A 23,455-nucleotide genomic window follows, 5' to 3' on the forward strand; every position below is an offset into this window, starting at 1 on the left:
GAGGCGGGTTGCCGGCCAGAGCGACGTCACAGGTCAGGTGTGCGTGTAAAGCTGCCGTAGCGATAATGTTCGCTACGGCAGCTATCACAAAATATCGCATGTGCGATGGGGGCGGGTGCTATCGCGCTCGGCATCGCTAGCTGATGCTAGCGATGTCGCAGCGTGCAAAGTACCCCTTAGGTCAGTGACCGAGACTGTGGCAGCTGACCCCCAGGGCAGATGACGAACTCAGGAAGAGCTGGGTACAGGTGGGGCGACTGAAGCAGGATGGACAGGTGCGAACAGACAGGAATAGTGGGCATAGCAGGGGCAGACAGGTATGGGAAGCCTAGCACTGGAGACGGACAACGGGATAACAGGACAGGAGCTCAGGACCTGACAACTTGCTTGGTAGCAGACTGACTAAGTGAAGGCATTGTGCAGGCACCTCCCCTAATGGGAGGGTGTCTTAAATACATAGTGCCTCTCAGCCATACGCAGGAAGCAGGAGAGCACATGGGAGGCCGGGTGGCAGCCGGGGAGAACGGGACCCGGCCGGGGTGTGAGTAAGTCAGCATCCATGCAGGGAGGCCAGCGCTGCACCCCTTTACTTCTTGGGTTCACTAGTGTGATATGTTGATTGTCCCCAATGGGTTATTCTTCTTCTTGGCTGCTAAGGAATATTTTATCTACGCCAGATTTTACGGCTATTCCTGGCTTCCTCAGATATCACCTTACGGAAAAAAACAAAAAAGGTTTTCACACTGATGTATGAGACCAGCCTAAAACCCAGATGGGCAGGTCGGGGCCAAACCCAGGTGACACTATCAGGGGTGCAGAAGACACTCCAAAAGGCTCCTTTGCTATATAAGAAGACCATAGTATTATAAATGGCACATGGTAGGTGGAATGGGGCCGGCTGGCACATAGTTTGGTTTTGGACCCATGAGCTCCCAGTTACAAAGTCGTCTATTTCCATATATTTGGCTCTTTCTCTTGCAGCCTCATGAATATGAACCATAAATAATTAACAAAGAAATAAAGCGTCCTGCCTTATGACCCACAAAATCAGAATAAAAACCAGCCGGGCCTGATAGGCAGAATGAGAAATGAAATATCGCACAACACTTCCCTTTGTGAAATCCTTCTCCGCTCCTCTGGTCTCTTGACCCTTTGCCAGGAGAACTTGCTTTTGGCATCCGCTGAGTTTTCAGAACAGTAAGTCTTCTTTAAGAAGTCGCCTAATACATCGCATTCATAGTCTGGATTTCTCTGCTAATTTCACAATTTTGCATTTAGGGAATTTTTCGTAAAAACGTAGCCCGCCTGCTAAGGATTTCACCCGCACGGCTTGACTTTACACAATGGGATCACATGATGGTTGCCAGTCGGATCTTGGCGCCATTGGGATTTTTTTTTCTTCTGTAAAATTGGTATTGGCTAAAGAAAGTAACAAAGGTCCGGAAGATGAGTTTGCATAATTATACTACAATTTCCAAAAAAAAAAATCTGGACAACCGGTCGTGTATATCAACGGAGGTCTGAGGCTCTGGCCCAAGGTTACACTGAATATTGGGTTCAAATTCAAAATTCTAGTGTGTCAGAAGTGTCATAGACTCGAATGGATGGGGATGGTGCATGCGCAACCTGCCACTTCAGTCTAGTCCATAAAGCTGTGCTCGGCTACTTTCAACAGTGTTATTGACATGAATGGACAGGGATGGCGCATTCACAATCTGTCACTTTGTTTTAGTCTATGAAGCTGGACTTGTCTACTTTCATCAGTGTTATAGACTTGAATGTATCGGGATGGCGCATGCGCAACCTGCCACATGAGTCTAGTCTATGAGACTGTGCTTGGCTACCCTCATCAATGTCGTAAACTTAAATGAACCAGGATGGCGAATGCGGAAGCTGCCACTTCATTCTAGTCTATGAAGCTGTGAACAGCTAGTGTCAACATGGGCCGGGATGGCGCATGCACAACTTGCCACTTCATTTTAGTCTATGAAGCTGCGCTTGACTACTTTCATCAGTGTCATAAACTTGAATGAACGGGGATGGCGCATGCAAAACCTACCACATCAGTCTAGTCTATGCAGCTGTTCTCAGCTACTTTCAACAGTGTCATAGACACCAATGGACCTGGATGGCGCATGCACAACCTGCCACTTCATTCTAGTCTATAAAGCTGTGCTCGGCTACTTTCATAAGTGTCATAGACGTGAATTTATTGGGATGGCACATGTGCAACCTACCTTTTTGTTCTAGTCTATGAAGCTATACTCAGCTAGTTTCATGAGTGTCAAAGACTTGAATGGATCGGGATTGCGCATGCACTACCTGCCTGTTCATTCTAGTCTATGAAGCTGTGCTTGGCTACTTTCATCAGTGCCATACACTTGAATGGTTGGGATGTGCTTGGCTATTTTCATGTCACGTGGTGTAAGGGTACAACAGGGGATTGGGGCTCCTAAACTGGCCCTCAGGCTATGGGGCCCTAGCTGTCACTGATCCAAGAAATACTTCTAATGGTGAAGATGTCTGGGCCGCCTTCCTTGCCCTGCTTCTGGACAGCCCTGATCTAATAACCTCTCTTCCCTACCCCAGGAGAGGGCCAAGATAGGAGTGGGTGAACCTATAGATATGGACAAATGGGGAAACCAACACTCTATCACACAGCTAGCACACATGGATATAAGACAATGCGTGATAAGGAAAAATAAAGAGCAGGGAGGAAATAACCAGATGATGAGAGGATTTCCACAGCAAATCAAGCAGCACGTAATAAATCACCAGCAACTGGAAAACAACATATCTAACGAGGAACTGGTGCTAGTCTGCTTGTTACTCTCTTTGATCTTACCATCAACCTGTATGACTGCTGCAGAGGAGCATGGAGCAGGTAAGCTCTTGGTGTCCACCAATGGGGACACAATGGGTCCTTGATCCTGATTGGTGTAGGGGCACCGGTTAACCCTTTTGCATAATTATATAGAAATGCTGAATATTTTATATGTAACCAGATGCCATTGCATCCCTGAATTCTTCATGCCCCTTACACGGTGGTGAACTTGAGAAAAGTCTCCCGTCCCGAGGGGACCTGCGGGAATTATGAGCGCTCAGGGAAGTTAATCCGATGACATCATTCCTCATAAGCAGATTGTGATTTCTCACCGTGGCACTGACTTGTCTTTTCTCAGTATTATCTAATATTCTCCTGGGTGATCAGGACCGTAATCAGGTAACCAATCCCTGGAGCTGTGAGACGTGTACAAACAAATGACTAATCTTCTAATTATACACCTGAAATCAGAGGGCACGTAGGATACAAAGTGCTGAAAGCAACGGCGAGCAATAGAGGAGAAAAGAATCACCGACAGAAGCAATAGCGGAGAAAGGAATTACCGACAGAAGCCATAGCGGAGAAAGGAATCACCGACAGAAGCAATAGAGGAGAAAGGAATCACCGACAGAAGCAATAGAGGAGAAAGGAATCACCGACAGAAGCAATAGCGGAGAAAGGGATCACCGACAGAAGCAATAGAGGAGAAAGGAATCACCGACAGAAGTAATAGCGGAGAAAGGAATCACCGACAGAAGCAATAGAGGAGAAAGGAATCACCGACAGAAGCAATAGAGGAGAACGGAATCACCGACAGAAGCAATAGAGGAGAAAGGAATCACCGACAGAAGCAATAGAGGAGAAAGGAATCACCGACAGAAGCAATAGAGGAGAAAGGAATCAACGACAGAAGCAATAGCGGAGAAAGGAATCACCGACAGAAGCAATAGCGGAGAAAGGAATCACCGACAGAAGCAATAGAGGAGAAAGGAATCACCGACAGAAGCAATAGAGGAGAAAGGAATCACCGACAGAAGCAATAGAGGAGAAAGGAATCTCCGACAGAAGCAATAGCGGAGAAAGGGATCACCAACAGAAGCAATAGAGGAGAAAGGAATCACCGACAGAAGCAATAGAGGAGAAAGGAATCACCAACAGAAGCAATAGAGGAGAAAGGGATCACCAACAGAAGCAATAGCGGAGAAAGGAATCACCGACAGAAGCAATAGCGGAGAAAGGAACCACCAACAGAAGCAATAGCGGAGAAAGGAATCACCGACAGAAGCAATAGCGGAGAAAGGAATCACCGACAGAAGCAATAGCGGAGAAAGGAATCAACGACAGAAGCAATAGAGGAGAAAGGAACCACCGACAGAAGCAATAGAGGAGAAAGGAACCACCGACAGAAGCAATAGAGGAGAAAGGGATCACCGACAGAAGCAATAGAGGAGAATGGAATCACCGACAGAAGCAATAGCGGAGAAAGGAATCACCGACAGAAGCAATAGAGGAGAAAGGAATCACCGACAGAAGCAATAGAGGAGAAAGGAATCACCAACAGAAGCAATAGCGGAGAAAGGAATCACCGACAGAACACAATAGAGGAGAAAGAAATCACCGACAGAAGCAATAGAGGAGAAAGGAATCACCGACAGAAGCAATAGAGGAGAAAGGAATCACCGACAGAAGCAATAGTGGAGAAAGGAATCACCGACAGAAGCAATAGAGGAGAAAGGAATCACCAACAGAAGCAATAGCGGAGAAAGGAATCACCAACAGAAGCAATAGAGGAGAAAGGAATCACCGACAGAAGCAATAGCGGAGAAAGGAATCACCGACAGAACACAATAGAGGAGAAAGAAATCACCGACAGAAGCAATAGAGGAGAAAGGAATCACCGACAGAAGCAATAGAAGAGAAAGGAATCACCGACAGAAGCAATAGTGGAGAAAGGAATCACCGACAGAAGCAATAGAGGAGAAAGGAATCACCGACAGAAGCAATAGAGGAGAAAGGAATCACCGACAGAAGCAATAGAGGAGAAAGGAATCACCGACAGAAGCAATAGAGGAGAAAGGAATCACCGACAGAAGCAATAGAGGAGAAAGGAATCACCGACAGAAGCAATAGAGGAGAAAGGAATCACCGACAGAAGCAATAGAGGAGAAAGGAATCACCGACAGAAGCAATAGCGAAGAAAGGAATCACCGACAGAAGCAATAGAGGAGAAAGGAATCACCGACAGAAGCAATAGAGGAGAAAGGAATCACTGACAGAAGCAATAGAGGAGAAAGGAATCACTGACAGAAGCAATAGCGGAGAAAGGAATCACTGACAGAAGCAATAGAGGAGAAAGGAATCACCGACAGAAGCAATAGAGGAGAAAGGAATCACCGACAGAAGCAATAGAGGAGAAAGGAATCACCGGCAGAAGCAATAGCGGAGAAAGGAATCACCGACAGAAGCAATAGAGGAGAAAGGAATCACCGACAGAAGTAATAGAGGAGAAAGGAATCACCGACAGAAGCAATAGAGGAGAAAGGAATCACCGACAGAAGCAATAGAGGAGAAAGGAATCACCGACAGAAGCAATAGAGGAGAAAGGAATCACTGACAGAAGCAATAGCGGAGAAAGGAATCACTGACAGAAGCAATAGAGGAGAAAGGAATCACTGACAGAAGCAATAGCGGAGAAAGGAACCACCGACAGAAGCAATAGCGGAGAAAGGAATCACCGACAGAAGCAATAGAGGAGAAAGGAATCACCGACAGAACACAATAGCGGAGAAAGGAATCACCGACAGAAGCAATAGAGGAGAAAGGAATCACTGACAGAAGCAATAGCGGAGAAAGGAACCACCGACAGAAGCAATAGCGGAGAAAGGAATCACCGACAGAAGCAATAGAGGAGAAAGGAATCACTGACAGAAGCAATAGAGGAGAAAGGAATCACTGACAGAAGCAATAGCGGAGAAAGGAATCACCGACAGAAGCAATAGAGGAGAAAGGAATCACTGACAGAAGCAATAGAGGAGAAAGGAATCACCGACAGAAGCAATAGCGGAGAAAGGAATCACCGACAGAAGCAATAGAGGAGAAAGGAATCACCGACAGAAGCAATAGAGGAGAAAGGAATCACCGACAGAAGCAATAGAGGAGAAAGGAATCACCGACAGAAGCAATAGCGGAGAAAGGAATCACCGACAGAAGCAATAGCGGAGAAAGGAATCACTGACAGAAGCAATAGAGGAGAAAGGAATCACCGACAGAAGCAATAGCGGAGAAAGGAATCACCGACAGAAGCAATAGAGGAGAAAGGAATCACTGACAGAAGCAATAGAGGAGAAAGGAATCACCGACAGAAGCAATAGAGGAGAAAGGAATCACCGACAGAAGCAATAGAGGAGAAAGGAATCACCGACAGAAGCAATAGAGGAGAAAGGAATCACCGACAGAAGCAATAGAGGAGAAAGGAATCACCGACAGAAGCAATAGAGGAGAAAGGAATCACCGACAGAAGCAATAGCGGAGAAAGGAATCACCGACAGAAGCAATAGCGGAGAAAGGAATCACTGACAGAAGCAATAGAGGAGAAAGGAATCACCGACAGAAGCAATAGCGGAGAAAGGAATCACCGACAGAAGCAATAGAGGAGAAAGGAATCACCGACAGAAGCAATAGAGGAGAAAGGAATCACCGACAGAAGCAATAGCGGAGAAAGGAATCACCGACAGAAGCAATAGAGGAGAAAGGAATCACCGACAGAAGCAATAGAGGAGAAAGGAATCACCGACAGAAGCAATAGAGGAGAAAGGAATCACCGACAGAAGCAATAGCGGAGAAAGGAATCACCGACAGAAGCAATAGCGGAGAAAGGAATCACTGACAGAAGCAATAGAGGAGAAAGGAATCACCGACAGAAGCAATAGCGGAGAAAGGAATCACCGACAGAAGCAATAGCGGAGAAAGGAATCACCGACAGAAGCAATAGAGGAGAAAGGAATCACTGACAGAAGCAATAGAGGAGAAAGGAATCACCGACAGAAGCAATAGCGGAGAAAGGAATCACCGACAGAAGCAATAGAGGAGAAAGGAATCACCGACAGAAGCAATAGAGGAGAAAGGAATCACCGACAGAAGCAATAGAGGAGAAAGGAATCACCGAGAGAAGCAATAGCGGAGAAAGGAATCACCGACAGAAGCAATAGCGGAGAAAGGAATCACTGACAGAAGCAATAGAGGAGAAAGGAATCACCGACAGAAGCAATAGCGGAGAAAGGAATCACCGACAGAAGCAATAGAGGAGAAAGGAATCACTGACAGAAGCAATAGAGGAGAAAGGAATCACCGACAGAAGCAATAGAGGAGAAAGGAATCACCGACAGAAGCAATAGAGGAGAAAGGAATCACCGACAGAAGCAATAGAGGAGAAAGGAATCACCGACAGAAGCAATAGAGGAGAAAGGAATCACCGACAGAAGCAATAGAGGAGAAAGGAATCACCGACAGAAGCAATAGCGGAGAAAGGAATCACCGACAGAAGCAATAGAGGAGAAAGGAATCACCGACAGAAGCAATAGCGGAGAAAGGAATCACCGACAGAAGCAATAGAGGAGAAAGGAATCACCGACAGAAGCAATAGAGGAGAAAGGAATCACCGACAGAAGCAATAGAGGAGAAAGGAATCACCGACAGAAGCAATAGCGGAGAAAGGAATCACCGACAGAAGCAATAGCGGAGAAAGGAATCACTGACAGAAGCAATAGAGGAGAAAGGAATCACCGACAGAAGCAATAGAGGAGAAAGGAATCACCAACAGAAGCAATAGCGGAGAAAGGAATCACCAACAGAAGCAATAGAGGAGAAAGGAATCACCGACAGAAGCAATAGAGGAGAAAGGAATCACCGACAGAAGCAATAGAGGAGAAAGGAATCACCGACAGAAGCAATAGCGAAGAAAGGAATCACCGACAGAAGCAATAGAGGAGAAAGGAATCACCGACAGAAGCAATAGAGGAGAAAGGAATCACTGACAGAAGCAATAGAGGAGAAAGGAATCACTGACAGAAGCAATAGCGGAGAAAGGAATCACTGACAGAAGCAATAGAGGAGAAAGGAATCACCGACAGAAGCAATAGAGGAGAAAGGAATCACCGACAGAAGCAATAGAGGAGAAAGGAATCACCGGCAGAAGCAATAGCGGAGAAAGGAATCACCGACAGAAGCAATAGAGGAGAAAGGAATCACCGACAGAAGTAATAGAGGAGAAAGGAATCACCGACAGAAGCAATAGAGGAGAAAGGAATCACCGACAGAAGCAATAGAGGAGAAAGGAATCACCGACAGAAGCAATAGAGGAGAAAGGAATCACTGACAGAAGCAATAGCGGAGAAAGGAATCACTGACAGAAGCAATAGAGGAGAAAGGAATCACTGACAGAAGCAATAGCGGAGAAAGGAACCACCGACAGAAGCAATAGCGGAGAAAGGAATCACCGACAGAAGCAATAGAGGAGAAAGGAATCACCGACAGAACACAATAGAGGAGAAAGAAATCACCGACAGAAGCAATAGAGGAGAAAGGAATCACCGACAGAAGCAATAGAGGAGAAAGGAATCACCGACAGAAGCAATAGTGGAGAAAGGAATCACCGACAGAAGCAATAGAGGAGAAAGGAATCACCAACAGAAGCAATAGAGGAGAAAGGAATCACCGACAGAAGCAATAGAGGAGAAAGGAATCACTGACAGAAGCAATAGAGGAGAAAGGAATCACCGACAGAAGCAATAGAGGAGAAAGGAATCACTGACAGAAGCAATAGAGGAGAAAGGAATCACTGACAGAAGCAATAGCGGAGAAAGGAATCACTGACAGAAGCAATAGAGGAGAAAGGAATCACTGACAGAAGCAATAGCGGAGAAAGAAACCACCGACAGAAGCAATAGCGGAGAAAGGAATCACCGACAGAAGCAATAGAGGAGAAAGGAATCACTGACAGAAGCAATAGCGGAGAAAGGAACCACCGACAGAAGCAATAGCGGAGAAAGGAATCACCGACAGAAGCAATAGAGGAGAAAGGAATCACTGACAGAAGCAATAGAGGAGAAAGGAATCACTGACAGAAGCAATAGAGGAGAAAGGAATCACCGACAGAAGCAATAGAGGAGAAAGGAACCACCGACAGAAGCAATAGCGGAGAAAGGAATCACTGACAGAAGCAATAGCGGAGAAAGGAATCACCGACAGAAGCAATAGAGGAGAAAGGAATCACCGACAGAAGCAATAGAGGAGAAAGGAATCACCGACAGAAGCAATAGAGGAGAAAGGAATCACCGACAGAAGCAATAGCGGAGAAAGGAATCACCGACAGAAGCAATAGCGGAGAAAGGAATCACTGACAGAAGCAATAGAGGAGAAAGGAATCACCGACAGAAGCAATAGCGGAGAAAGGAATCACCGACAGAAGCAATAGAGGAGAAAGGAATCACTGACAGAAGCAATAGAGGAGAAAGGAATCACCGACAGAAGCAATAGAGGAGAAAGGAATCACCGACAGAAGCAATAGAGGAGAAAGGAATCACCGACAGAAGCAATAGAGGAGAAAGGAATCACCGACAGAAGCAATAGAGGAGAAAGGAATCACCGACAGAAGCAATAGAGGAGAAAGGAATCACCGACAGAAGCAATAGCGGAGAAAGGAATCACCGACAGAAGCAATAGCGGAGAAAGGAATCACCGACAGAAGCAATAGAGGAGAAAGGAATCACCGACAGAAGCAATAGAGGAGAAAGGAACCACCGACAGAAGCAATAGCGGAGAAAGGAATCACTGACAGAAGCAATAGCGGAGAAAGGAATCACCGACAGAAGCAATAGAGGAGAAAGGAATCACCGACAGAAGCAATAGAGGAGAAAGGAATCACCGACAGAAGCAATAGAGGAGAATGGAATCACCGACAGAAGCAATAGAGGAGAAAGGAATCACCGACAGAAGCAATAGCGGAGAAAGGAATCACCGACAGAAGCAATAGCGGAGAAAGGGATCACTGACAGAAGCAATAGAGGAGAAAGGAATCACCGACAGAAGCAATAGAGGAGAAAGGAATCACTGACAGAAGCAATAGCGGAGAAAGGAATCACCGACAGAAGCAATAGCGGAGAAAGGAATCACCGACAGAAGCAATAGCGGAGAAAGGAATCACTGACAGAAGCAATAGAGGAGAAAGGAATCACCGACAGAAGCAATAGCGGAGAAAGGAATCACCGACAGAAGCAATAGAGGAGAAAGGAATCACTGACAGAAGCAATAGAGGAGAAAGGAATCACCGACAGAAGCAATAGCGGAGAAAGGAATCACCGACAGAAGCAATAGAGGAGAAAGGAATCACCGACAGAAGCAATAGAGGAGAAAGGAATCACCGACAGAAGCAATAGAGGAGAAAGGAATCACCGACAGAAGCAATAGCGGAGAAAGGAATCACCGACAGAAGCAATAGCGGAGAAAGGAATCACTGACAGAAGCAATAGAGGAGAAAGGAATCACCGACAGAAGCAATAGCGGAGAAAGGAATCACCGACAGAAGCAATAGAGGAGAAAGGAATCACTGACAGAAGCAATAGAGGAGAAAGGAATCACCGACAGAAGCAATAGAGGAGAAAGGAATCACCGACAGAAGCAATAGAGGAGAAAGGAATCACCGACAGAAGCAATAGAGGAGAAAGGAATCACCGACAGAAGCAATAGAGGAGAAAGGAATCACCGACAGAAGCAATAGAGGAGAAAGGAATCACCGACAGAAGCAATAGCGGAGAAAGGAATCACCGACAGAAGCAATAGCGGAGAAAGGAATCACTGACAGAAGCAATAGAGGAGAAAGGAATCACCGACAGAAGCAATAGCGGAGAAAGGAATCACCGACAGAAGCAATAGAGGAGAAAGGAATCACCGACAGAAGCAATAGAGGAGAAAGGAATCACCGACAGAAGCAATAGCGGAGAAAGGAATCACCGACAGAAGCAATAGAGGAGAAAGGAATCACCGACAGAAGCAATAGAGGAGAAAGGAATCACCGACAGAAGCAATAGAGGAGAAAGGAATCACCGACAGAAGCAATAGCGGAGAAAGGAATCACCGACAGAAGCAATAGCGGAGAAAGGAATCACTGACAGAAGCAATAGAGGAGAAAGGAATCACCGACAGAAGCAATAGCGGAGAAAGGAATCACCGACAGAAGCAATAGAGGAGAAAGGAATCACTGACAGAAGCAATAGAGGAGAAAGGAATCACCGACAGAAGCAATAGCGGAGAAAGGAATCACCGACAGAAGCAATAGAGGAGAAAGGAATCACCGACAGAAGCAATAGAGGAGAAAGGAATCACCGACAGAAGCAATAGAGGAGAAAGGAATCACCGAGAGAAGCAATAGCGGAGAAAGGAATCACCGACAGAAGCAATAGCGGAGAAAGGAATCACTGACAGAAGCAATAGAGGAGAAAGGAATCACCGACAGAAGCAATAGCGGAGAAAGGAATCACCGACAGAAGCAATAGAGGAGAAAGGAATCACTGACAGAAGCAATAGAGGAGAAAGGAATCACCGACAGAAGCAATAGAGGAGAAAGGAATCACCGACAGAAGCAATAGAGGAGAAAGGAATCACCGACAGAAGCAATAGAGGAGAAAGGAATCACCGACAGAAGCAATAGAGGAGAAAGGAATCACCGACAGAAGCAATAGAGGAGAAAGGAATCACCGACAGAAGCAATAGCGGAGAAAGGAATCACCGACAGAAGCAATAGCGGAGAAAGGAATCACTGACAGAAGCAATAGAGGAGAAAGGAATCACCGACAGAAGCAATAGCGGAGAAAGGAATCACCGACAGAAGCAATAGAGGAGAAAGGAATCACCGACAGAAGCAATAGAGGAGAAAGGAATCACCGACAGAAGCAATAGCGGAGAAAGGAATCACCGACAGAAGCAATAGCGGAGAAAGGATCACTGACAGAAGCAATAGAGGAGAAAGGAATCACCGACAGAAGCAATAGAGGAGAAAGGAATCACTGACAGAAGCAATAGCGGAGAAAGGAATCACTGACAGAAGCAATAGAGGAGAAAGGAATCACCGACAGAAGCAATAGCGGAGAAAGGAATCACCGACAGAAGCAATAGAGGAGAAAGGAATCACTGACAGAAGCAATAGAGGAGAAAGGAATCACCGACAGAAGCAATAGCGGAGAAAGGAATCACCGACAGAAGCAATAGAGGAGAAAGGAATCACCGACAGAAGCAATAGAGGAGAAAGGAATCACCGACAGAAGCAATAGAGGAGAAAGGAATCACCGACAGAAGCAATAGCGGAGAAAGGAATCACCGACAGAAGCAATAGCGGAGAAAGGAATCACTGACAGAAGCAATAGAGGAGAAAGGAATCACCGACAGAAGCATTAGCGGAGAAAGGAATCACCGACAGAAGCAATAGAGGAGAAAGGAATCACTGACAGAAGCAATAGAGGAGAAAGGAATCACCGACAGAAGCAATAGCGGAGAAAGGAATCACCGACAGAAGCAATAGAGGAGAAAAGAATCACCGACAGAAGCAATAGAGGAGAAAGGAATCACCGACAGAAGCAATAGAGGAGAAAGGAATCACCGACAGAAGCAATAGAGGAGAAAGGAATCACCGACAGAAGCAATAGAGGAGAAAGGAATCACCGACAGAAGCAATAGCGGAGAAAGGAATCACCGACAGAAGCAATAGCGGAGAAAGGAATCACTGACAGAAGCAATAGAGGAGAAAGGAATCACCGACAGAAGCAATAGCGGAGAAAGGAATCACCGACAGAAGCAATAGAGGAGAAAGGAATCACCGACAGAAGCAATAGCGGAGAAAGGAATCACCGACAGAAGCAATAGCGGAGAAAGGAATCACCGACAGAAGCAATAGCGGAGAAAGGAATCACTGACAGAAGCAATAGAGGAGAAAGGAATCACCGACAGAAGCAATAGCGGAGAAAGGAATCACCGACAGAAGCAATAGAGGAGAAAGGAATCACCGACAGAAGCAATAGCGGAGAAAGGAATCACCGACAGAAGCAATAGAGGAGAAAGGAATCACCGACAGAAGCAATAGCGGAGAAAGGAATCACCGACAGAAGCAATAGAGGAGAAAGGAACCACCGACAGAAGCAATAGCGGAGAAAGGAATCACCGACAGAAGCAATAGCGGAGAAAGGAATCACCGACAGAAGCAATAGAGGAGAAAGGAATCACCTACAGAAGCAATAGCGGAGAAAGGAATCACCGACAGAAGCAATAGCGGAGAAAGGAATCACTGACAGAAGCAATAGAGGAGAAAGGAATCACCGACAGAAGCATTAGCGGAGAAAGGAATCACCGACAGAAGCAATAGATGAGAAAGGAATCACTGACAGAAGCAATAGAGGAGAAAGGAATCACCGACAGAAGCAATAGAGGAGAAAGGAATCACCGACAGAAGCAATAGCGGAGAAAGGAATCACCGACAGAAGCAATAGAGGAGAAAGGAATCACCGACAGAAGCAATAGAGGAGAAAGGAATCACCGACAGAAGCAATAGCGGAGAAAGGAATCACCGACAGAAGCAATAGCGGAGAAAGGAATCACCGACAGAAGCAATAGAGGAGAAAGGAATCACTGACAGAAGCAATAGAGGAGAAAGGAATCACCGACAGAAGCAATAGAGGAGAAAGGAATCACTGACAGAAGCAATAGAGGAGAAAGGAATCACCGACAGAAGCAATAGAGGAGAAAGGAATCACTGACAGAAGCAATAGAGGAGAAAGGAATCACCGACAGAAGCAATAGCGGAGAAAGGAATCACCGACAGAAGCAATAGAGGAGAAAGGAATCACCGACAGAAGCAATAGAGGAGAAAGGAATCACCGACAGAAGCAATAGCGGAGAAAGGAATCACCGACAGAAGCAATAGAGGAGAAAGGAATCACCGACAGAAGCAATAGAGGAGAAAGGAATCACCGACAGAAGCAATAGAGGAGAAAGGAATCACCGACAGAAGCAATAGCGGAGAAAGGAATCACCGACAGAAGCAATAGCGGAGAAAGGAATCACTGACAGAAGCAATAGAGGAGAAAGGAATCACCGACAGAAGCAATAGCGGAGAAAGGAATCACCGACAGAAGCAATAGAGGAGAAAGGAATCACTGACAGAAGCAATAGAGGAGAAAGGAATCACCGACAGAAGCAATAGCGGAGAAAGGAATCACCGACAGAAGCAATAGAGGAGAAAGGAATCACCGACAGAAGCAATAGAGGAGAAAGGAATCACCGACAGAAGCAATAGAGGAGAAAGGAATCACCGAGAGAAGCAATAGCGGAGAAAGGAATCACCGACAGAAGCAATAGCGGAGAAAGGAATCACTGACAGAAGCAATAGAGGAGAAAGGAATCACCGACAGAAGCAATAGCGGAGAAAGGAATCACCGACAGAAGCAATAGAGGAGAAAGGAATCACTGACAGAAGCAATAGAGGAGAAAGGAATCACCGACAGAAGCAATAGAGGAGAAAGGAATCACCGACAGAAGCAATAGAGGAGAAAGGAATCACCGACAGAAGCAATAGAGGAGAAAGGAATCACCGACAGAAGCAATAGAGGAGAAAGGAATCACCGACAGAAGCAATAGAGGAGAAAGGAATCACCGACAGAAGCAATAGCGGAGAAAGGAATCACCGACAGAAGCAATAGCGGAGAAAGGAATCACTGACAGAAGCAATAGAGGAGAAAGGAATCACCGACAGAAGCAATAGCGGAGAAAGGAATCACCGACAGAAGCAATAGAGGAGAAAGGAATCACCGACAGAAGCAATAGAGGAGAAAGGAATCACCGACAGAAGCAATAGCGGAGAAAGGAATCACCGACAGAAGCAATAGCGGAGAAAGGGATCACTGACAGAAGCAATAGAGGAGAAAGGAATCACCGACAGAAGCAATAGAGGAGAAAGGAATCACTGACAGAAGCAATAGCGGAGAAAGGAATCACTGACAGAAGCAATAGAGGAGAAAGGAATCACCGACAGAAGCAATAGCGGAGAAAGGAATCACCGACAGAAGCAATAGAGGAGAAAGGAATCACTGACAGAAGCAATAGAGGAGAAAGGAATCACCGACAGAAGCAATAGCGGAGAAAGGAATCACCGACAGAAGCAATAGAGGAGAAAGGAATCACCGACAGAAGCAATAGAGGAGAAAGGAATCACCGACAGAAGCAATAGAGGAGAAAGGAATCACCGACAGAAGCAATAGCGGAGAAAGGAATCACCGACAGAAGCAATAGCGGAGAAAGGAATCACTGACAGAAGCAATAGAGGAGAAAGGAATCACCGACAGAAGCATTAGCGGAGAAAGGAATCACCGACAGAAGCAATAGAGGAGAAAGGAATCACTGACAGAAGCAATAGAGGAGAAAGGAATCACCGACAGAAGCAATAGCGGAGAAAGGAATCACCGACAGAAGCAATAGAGGAGAAAGGAATCACCGACAGAAGCAATAGAGGAGAAAGGAATCACCGACAGAAGCAATAGAGGAGAAAGGAATCACCGACAGAAGCAATAGAGGAGAAAGGAATCACCGACAGAAGCAATAGCGGAGAAAGGAATCACCGACAGAAGCAATAGCGGAGAAAGGAATCACTGACAGAAGCAATAGAGGAGAAAGGAATCACCGACAGAAGCAATAGCGGAGAAAGGAATCACCGACAGAAGCAATAGAGGAGAAAGGAATCACCGACAGAAGCAATAGCGGAGAAAGGAATCACCGACAGAAGCAATAGCGGAGAAAGGAATCACCGACAGAAGCAATAGCGGAGAAAGGAATCACTGACAGAAGCAATAGAGGAGAAAGGAATCACCGACAGAAGCAATAGCGGAGAAAGGAATCACCGACAGAAGCAATAGAGGAGAAAGGAATCACCGACAGAAGCAATAGCGGAGAAAGGAATCACCGACAGAAGCAATAGAGGAGAAAGGAATCACCGACAGAAGCAATAGCGGAGAAAGGAATCACCGACAGAAGCAATAGAGGAGAAAGGAACCACCGACAGAAGCAATAGCGGAGAAAGGAATCACCGACAGAAGCAATAGCGGAGAAAGGAATCACCGACAGAAGCAATAGAGGAGAAAGGAATCACCGACAGAAGCAATAGCGGAGAAAGGAATCACCGACAGAAGCAATAGCGGAGAAAGGAATCACTGACAGAAGCAATAGAGGAGAAAGGAATCACCGACAGAAGCATTAGCGGAGAAAGGAATCACCGACAGAAGCAATAGATGAGAAAGGAATCACTGACAGAAGCAATAGAGGAGAAAGGAATCACCGACAGAAGCAATAGAGGAGAAAGGAATCACCGACAGAAGCAATAGCGGAGAAAGGAATCACCGACAGAAGCAATAGAGGAGAAAGGAATCACCGACAGAAGCAATAGAGGAGAAAGGAATCACCGACAGAAGCAATAGCGGAGAAAGGAATCACCGACAGAAGCAATAGCGGAGAAAGGAATCACCGACAGAAGCAATAGAGGAGAAAGGAATCACTGACAGAAGCAATAGAGGAGAAAGGAATCACCGACAGAAGCAATAGAGGAGAAAGGAATCACTGACAGAAGCAATAGAGGAGAAAGGAATCACCGACAGAAGCAATAGAGGAGAAAGGAATCACTGACAGAAGCAATAGAGGAGAAAGGAATCACCGACAGAAGCAATAGCGGAGAAAGGAATCACCGACAGAAGCAATAGAGGAGAAAGGAATCACCGACAGAAGCAATAGAGGAGAAAGGAATCACCGACAGAAGCAATAAATAACAATGCAGCGAAGTGCTCCACAATGTCCAATATACGGTACTACGAGCAATGTGCGGGCTGATACTGTCATACTGATGGGACACTTTGAATCCAGAAGTTTGGAATATTTTGTTTCCATTTTTCTATCATTTGTAGATCATTAATGATTCCATCCCATGTTTCCAGAATTCCAAGAGTTTTCCTTCTTGGTGTGCTAAATTCCATGATGAGGACTGTTTGAGCAGTATATGTCTGGGCACCACGTGGCAATTATGTCTGTATTAGTGATGAGCGGGCACTACCATGCTCGGGTGCTCAGTACTCGTAACTAGTGATGAGCGGGCACTACCATGCTCGGGTGCTCAGTACTCGTAACTAGTGATGAGCGGGCACTACCATGCTCGGGTGCTCAGTACTCGTAACTAGTGATGAGCGGGCACTACCATGCTCGGGTGCTCTGTACTCGTAACTAGTGATGAGCGGGCACTACCATGCTCGGGTGCTCAGTACTCGTAACTAGTGATGAGCGGGCACTACCATGCTCGGGTGCTCAGTACTCGTAACTAGTGATGAGTGGGCACTACCATGCTCAGGTGCTCAGTACTCGTAACTAGTGATGAGCGAGCACTACCATGCTCAGGTGCTCTGTACTCGTAACTAGTGATGAGTGGGCACTACCATGCTCGGGTGCTCTGTACTCGTAACTAGTGATGAGTGGGCACTACCATGCTCAGGTGCTCAGTAGTTGTAACTAGTGATGAGTGGGCACTACCATGCTCGGGTGCTCAGTACTGAGCACCTAAGCATTGTAGTGCCCACTCATCACTACTGTCCCTGACAAAAGTTCTGTCGCTTATCCATGTTAAGTAAATAAAAGCTTATAACCTGACTTTAAATTCATCCATTGGTTTTATAAATTACTCTTTTGAAAGCTGAAACCCTCCCAAATTTGGTTTAGCTTATGAAAATAAAGTTGCTGCAAAGCTGAAATATTGATCATTTATTGAACACAGAAAGGTCAGATTTTGGGAAGACAAAAGTTTTGTCGCCCACAGAAAGTAATGTGAAATTCAAACAAATAATTAACTTCTAATACAAAGATATGTGGCATAACATTGGGGAATGAAGTTGTGGTGCTATTAGAGCCATATTTAATATTTTGTGTGACTTCCATGAGCTTGAAGGACGGCATCCATGCGGTTCAAAAATGACTCATACAATTTAATATTATTATTATTATTTATTATTATAGCACCATTTATTCCATGGCGCTTTACAAGTGAAAGAGGGTATACGTACAACAATCATTAACAGTACAAAACAGACTGGTACAGGAGGAGAGAGGACCCTGCCCACGAGGGCTCACAGTCTACAGGGGATGGGTGAGGGTACAGGAGGAGAGAAGACCCTGCCCGCGAGGGCTCACAGTCTACAGGGAATGGGTGATGGTACAGGAGGAGAGAGGATCCTGCCTGCGAGGGCTCACAGTCTACAGGGAATGGGTGATGGTACAGGAGGAGAGAGGACCCTGCCCGCGAGGGCTCACAGTCTACAGGAGGAGAGAGGACCCTGCCCGCGAGGGCTCACAGTCTACAGGGAATGGGTGATGGTACAGGAGGAGAGAGGACCCTGCCTGCGAGGGCTCACAGTCTACAGGGAATGGGTGATGGTACAGGAGGAGAGAGGACCCTGCCCGCGAGGGCTCACAGTCTACAGGAGGAGAGAGGACCCTGCCCGCGAGGGCTCACAGTCTACAGGGAATGGGTGATGGTACAGGAGGAGAGAGGACCCTGCCCGCGAGGGCTCACAGTCTACAAGGAATGGGTGAGGGTACAGGAGGAGAGAAGACCCTGCCCGCGAGGGCTCGCAGTCTACAGGGAATGGGTGATGGTACAGGAGGAGAGAGGACCCTGCCCGCGAGGGATCACAGTCTACAGGGGATGGGTGAGGATACAATAGGTGAGGACAGAGCTGGTTGCGCAGTGGTCTACTGGACTGAGGGCTATTGTAGGTTGTAGGATTGTTGGAAGAGGTGGGTCTTGATGTTCCTCTTGAAGCTTTCCACGGTAGGGGAGAGTCTGATATGCTGAGGTAGAGCGTTCCAGAGTATGGGGTAGGCACGGGAGAAATCTTGTATGCGATTGTCGGAAGAGGAGATGAGAGGGGAGTAGAGAAGGAGATCTTGTGTGGACCTGAGGTTGCGTGCAGGTAGATAACGGGAGACTAGAGATGTAAGGAGGAGACAGGTTGTGCATGGCTTTGTATGTCATGGTTAATGTTTTGAACTGGAGTCATTGGGCGATGGCAAGCCAATGGAGGGATTGGCAGAATGGCGAGGCTGGGGAATAGTGAGGGGAGAGGTGGATTAAGCGGGCCACAGAGTTTAGGATAGATTGGAGGGGTGCAAGTGTCGCGGGCGGGGAGGACGCCACTGCGCTGCGCTCGCTAACGCTCGGGTCCGGCGCTGCTGCGGTTGCTCGGTGGCTCGAGCGGTGGGCCGGATCCGGGGACTCGAGCAGCGCTCCTCGCCCGTGAGTGAAAGGGGTGGTTGGAGGGGTGGTTGGTTTGGGGAATTTAGTCCGTGACGCCACCCACGGGTCGTGGTGAATATAGGCACCACCGCTGCTGATGACGGGGATCCCGGGAGCAATGGTAAGGAGCAGCTGGGATGTTGTTTTCCCCCTCCGTGGGTAGGGGTCAGTGGTCCCGGGGCCCGATGATGTGACGGGGAGGCAGGGTTGGTGAGGTGCAGGGTTGCAGGGACAGCGCGGCGCGGTGCCGGATGGCACGGGTGTACTCACTCAGCAAGAAAGGTACAAAGTCCTCGGTAAACCAAACGGCTGGATGGACGGGTCCCGCAGCCGGCTGCAGTGTCTCTCCCCGGAAAGGTGATGGCGGCTTTCTTTCCCTGCACCTTAATGTTCTCCTTCTGACTACTATGGATTCCCAATGGTAGTCCGCTCCCCAGTGTATGGGTACTTGAGGAGCCCGTTTGCCCGCAGGCGCTGGTCCTTGGGTCTCTAGCCTTAGGCGGTAGCTGTATACCCTCACGGTGTGGGTGGTTGCCTTCAATTGAGACTTTTGCTGTTATGAAACCCCTGGGGTTCCAGTCACATTTGGATCTGACTATTGACGGCGGCTCCAAGCCTGGTCGGGGTCCGATGGTCCTGCCTGTGTGTGCTGGCTTTAGTTTGCTCCCCGGTCGGTACCGACGGGCCGTCGCCTGACCCCGGTCCTACGGTTCCGCGTTGCTCCACCACTCCTGCAGACGGCCACCACCTTCTGCCAACCTTGCTGTCAGTGCCTGGGCCACAAACCCAGACACCCAAGTGCTTGCTCCTCTCACTTCAAACTCCAACACTTAACTGCCACTTTTCCCGCCTCCAGGCCTGTGAACTCCTCGGTGGGTGGGGCCAACCGCTTGGCTCCGCCCCACCTGGTGTGGACATCAGACACTGGAGGGAGGCAACAAGGGTTTTTGTTTGGCTGTCCCTGTCTAATGGGGGTGGGGGTGTTTGTGTGTTATCTGTGACGACCTGGCTAGGCCAGGGTGCCACACAAGAGTGTTGGAAGGGAGGCCAGAGAGCTGGAGGTTGCAGTAGTTGAGGCGGGAGATGATGAGGGCATGCACTAATGTTTTTGCTGATTCTTGGTTAAGGAAAGCACGGATCCGGGAAATATTTTTGAGTTGAAGTCTGCATGAGGTGAAGAGAGCTTGGATGTGTGGCTTGAAGGATAGAGCAGAGTCGAGGGTTACTCCAAGGCAACGAGCTTGTGAGACTGGGGAGAGTGAGCAACCATCAAGTTTGATGGAAAGGCTTGTTGGAGGAGATGAGTGAGGAGGAAAGACAATGAACTCTGTTTTGTCCATGTTAAGCTTTAGGAATCGCGCAGAGAAGAAGGATGAAATAGGAGACAGACATTTTTGGAATTTTGGTTAGTAGAGAGGTAATGTCAGGTCCAGAGATGTAGATCTGTGTGTCATCGGCATAGAGATGATACTGGAAGCCGTGGGACACTATGAGCTGTCTCAGGCCGAAGGTGTAGATGGAGAACAGCAGGGGTCCAAGAACTGAGCCTTGGGGGACACCGACAGATAGGGGGCGAGATGAGGAAGTGGTGTGAGAATGGGAGATGCTGAAAGTTCGGTCGGTTAGGTATGAGGAGATTCAAGATAGTGCCAAGTCTGTGATGTCCAGAGATGAGAGAATCTGTAGTAGGAGGGAATGGTCTACTGTGTCGAAGGCAGAGGACAGGTCCAGGAGGAGGAGGATAGAGTAGTGTCGTTTGGTTTTGGCGGTTAGTAGATCGTTGGTGACTTTGGTTAGGGCAGTTGCAGTAGAGTGATGTGTGAAGCCAGATTGTAGCCAGTCAAAGAGGGAGCAGGAGGAGAGGTATGAGGACAATTCAAGATGGACATGCCGTTCCAGTAGTTTTAAGGCATAGGGGAGAAGGGATATGTGGCGATAGTTTGACACAGAGGATGGGTCAAGGGAGGGCTTTTTGAGGATGGGTGTAATGGAAGCATGTTTAAAGCATGAGGGGAATACACCACTTGTTAGTGATAGGTTGAAGAGATGGGTTAGGGCAGGGATGAGGACTGCGGTGATGTTGAGGATAAGGTGCGATGGGAGCGGGTCAAGTGCACAGGTGGTTAGATGTGATCTTGAGAGTAGAGTGGAAAGATAGTTTTCTGTCATGGTGGAGAAGCTGGATTTGGAAGAAGAAGGCTGAGTAGCTATGATGAGGGGCCGTGGTGATTGTGGGCCAAAGCTTGCTCTGATGTTGTCAATCTTCTGCTTGAAGAAAGAGGCAAAGTCTTCAGCTGAGATGAGATTATTGATGAAGTCATCTGGAATAGCAAAGAATGCCGTCTTACATGCCTCCCAGAGGTCATCTAGAGTCTTTGGTTTTGTCTTCCAAGCTTCCTCTTTCATCCTACCCCAAACATGCTCAATGTTGTTCATGTCTGGTGACTGGGCTGGCCAGTCCTTGAGCACCTTGATCTTCTTTGCTAGGAGGAACTTTGTGGCAGAGATGGATGTATGAGATGGAGCACCATCCTGCTGCAGACTTTGACCCCTTTGATGATTGGGAATGTAAGAGGTAGCTAATACTTTTTGATATTTTAGGCTACTTTTCCAGCGTCCATCTGTTTAGCAGGCTGTGGGACTTGGCAAATGCCACACATTTTTTAATTGCCTTTTGTTTAGTGCTGGCTTCTGGGCACTGATTCGACCATGGAGGCCATCTCGAGACAGAATCCTACAAACTGTTCTAGTTGACACAGGGACTTGAGGTGACCAGGCCTGTTGGAGCTCTGCTGCAGTGGAAGAGGGGCTGGCTTTGGATTTTCTAACCAACAATCGATCCTCCTGAGCAGTTGTCTTGCGGGGTCTGCCGGACCTGGGCATGTCAAAACATCTCCAGTCTCTTCAAATCTTTTTTTAATTCTTTGTACTTGACGCTGAGACACATTAAAGGTGCCAGCCACCTCTGCAGTGGATCTGGTCTTCAGCCTCTTGATAATCAAGGCTTTGGTCGCAGGGTGGATTTTTGGCATGTTGTCAGAGGTCAAGTTGCAGTTCAGGTGAAGGTCTGGGGTGCTGGGTTTCTTTTTATACACACCCACTAATTAACCGAGCATTTAGTGAGCACAGGTGAGGATGTAAACTAGGATTGGGTGCATTATATGACAAGGCGACAAAACTTTTGTCTTGCCAAAATCTGACCTTTCTGTGTTCAATAAATGATCAATATTTAAAGCTTTGCAGCAACTTTATTATCATAACCTAAACCAAATTTGGGAGGGTTTCAGCTTTCAAAAGAGTAATTTATGAAACCAATGGATGAATTTAAAGTCAGGTTATAAGCTTTTATTTACATAACATGGATAAGCGACAGAACTTCTGTCAGGGACTGTAGTGATGAGTGGGCACTACAATGCTTGGGTGCTCAGTACTTGTAACTAGTGATGAGTGAGCACTACCATGCTCGGGTGCTCAGTACTGAGCACCCGAGCATGGTAGTGCCCACTCATCACTAGTTACGAGTACTGAGCACCCGAGCATGGTAGTGCCCGCTCATCACTAGTTACGAGTACTGAGCACCTGAGCATGGTAGTGCTCGCTCATCACTAGTTACGAGTACTGAGCACCCGAGCATGGTAGTGCCCGCTCATCACTAGTTACGAGTACTGAGCACCTGAGCATGGTAGTGCTCGCTCATCACTAGTTACGAGTACTGAGCACCTGAGCATGGTAGTGCCCGCTCATCACTAGTTACCAGTACTGAACACCTGAGCATGGTAGTGCCCGCTCATCACTAGTTACCAGTACTGAGCACCCGAGCATGGTAGTGCCCGCTCATCACTAGTTACGAGTACTGAGCACCTGAGCATGGTAGTGCCCGCTCATCACTAGTTACCAGTACTGAGCACCTGAGCATGGTAGTGCCCGCTCATCACTAGTTACCAGTACTGAGCACCCGAGCATGGTAGTGCCCGCTCATCACTAGTTACGAGTACTGAGCACCTGAGCATGGTAGTGCCCGCTCATCACTAGTTACGAGTACTGAGCACCCGAGCATGGTAGTGCCCGCTCATCACTAGTTACAAGTACTGAGCACCCGAGCATGGTAGTGCCCGCTCATCACTAGTTACCAGTACTGAGCACCCAAGCATGGTAGTGCCCTCTCATCACTAGTTACCAGTACTGAGCACCCGAGCATGGTACTGCCCACTCATCACTAGTTACGAGTACTGAGCACCCGAGCATGGTAGTGCCCGCTCATCACTAGT

The sequence above is a fragment of the Anomaloglossus baeobatrachus genome, chromosome 1 (assembly GCF_048569485.1).
Source record: "Anomaloglossus baeobatrachus isolate aAnoBae1 chromosome 1, aAnoBae1.hap1, whole genome shotgun sequence".
NCBI lineage: Eukaryota > Metazoa > Chordata > Amphibia > Anura > Aromobatidae > Anomaloglossus > Anomaloglossus baeobatrachus.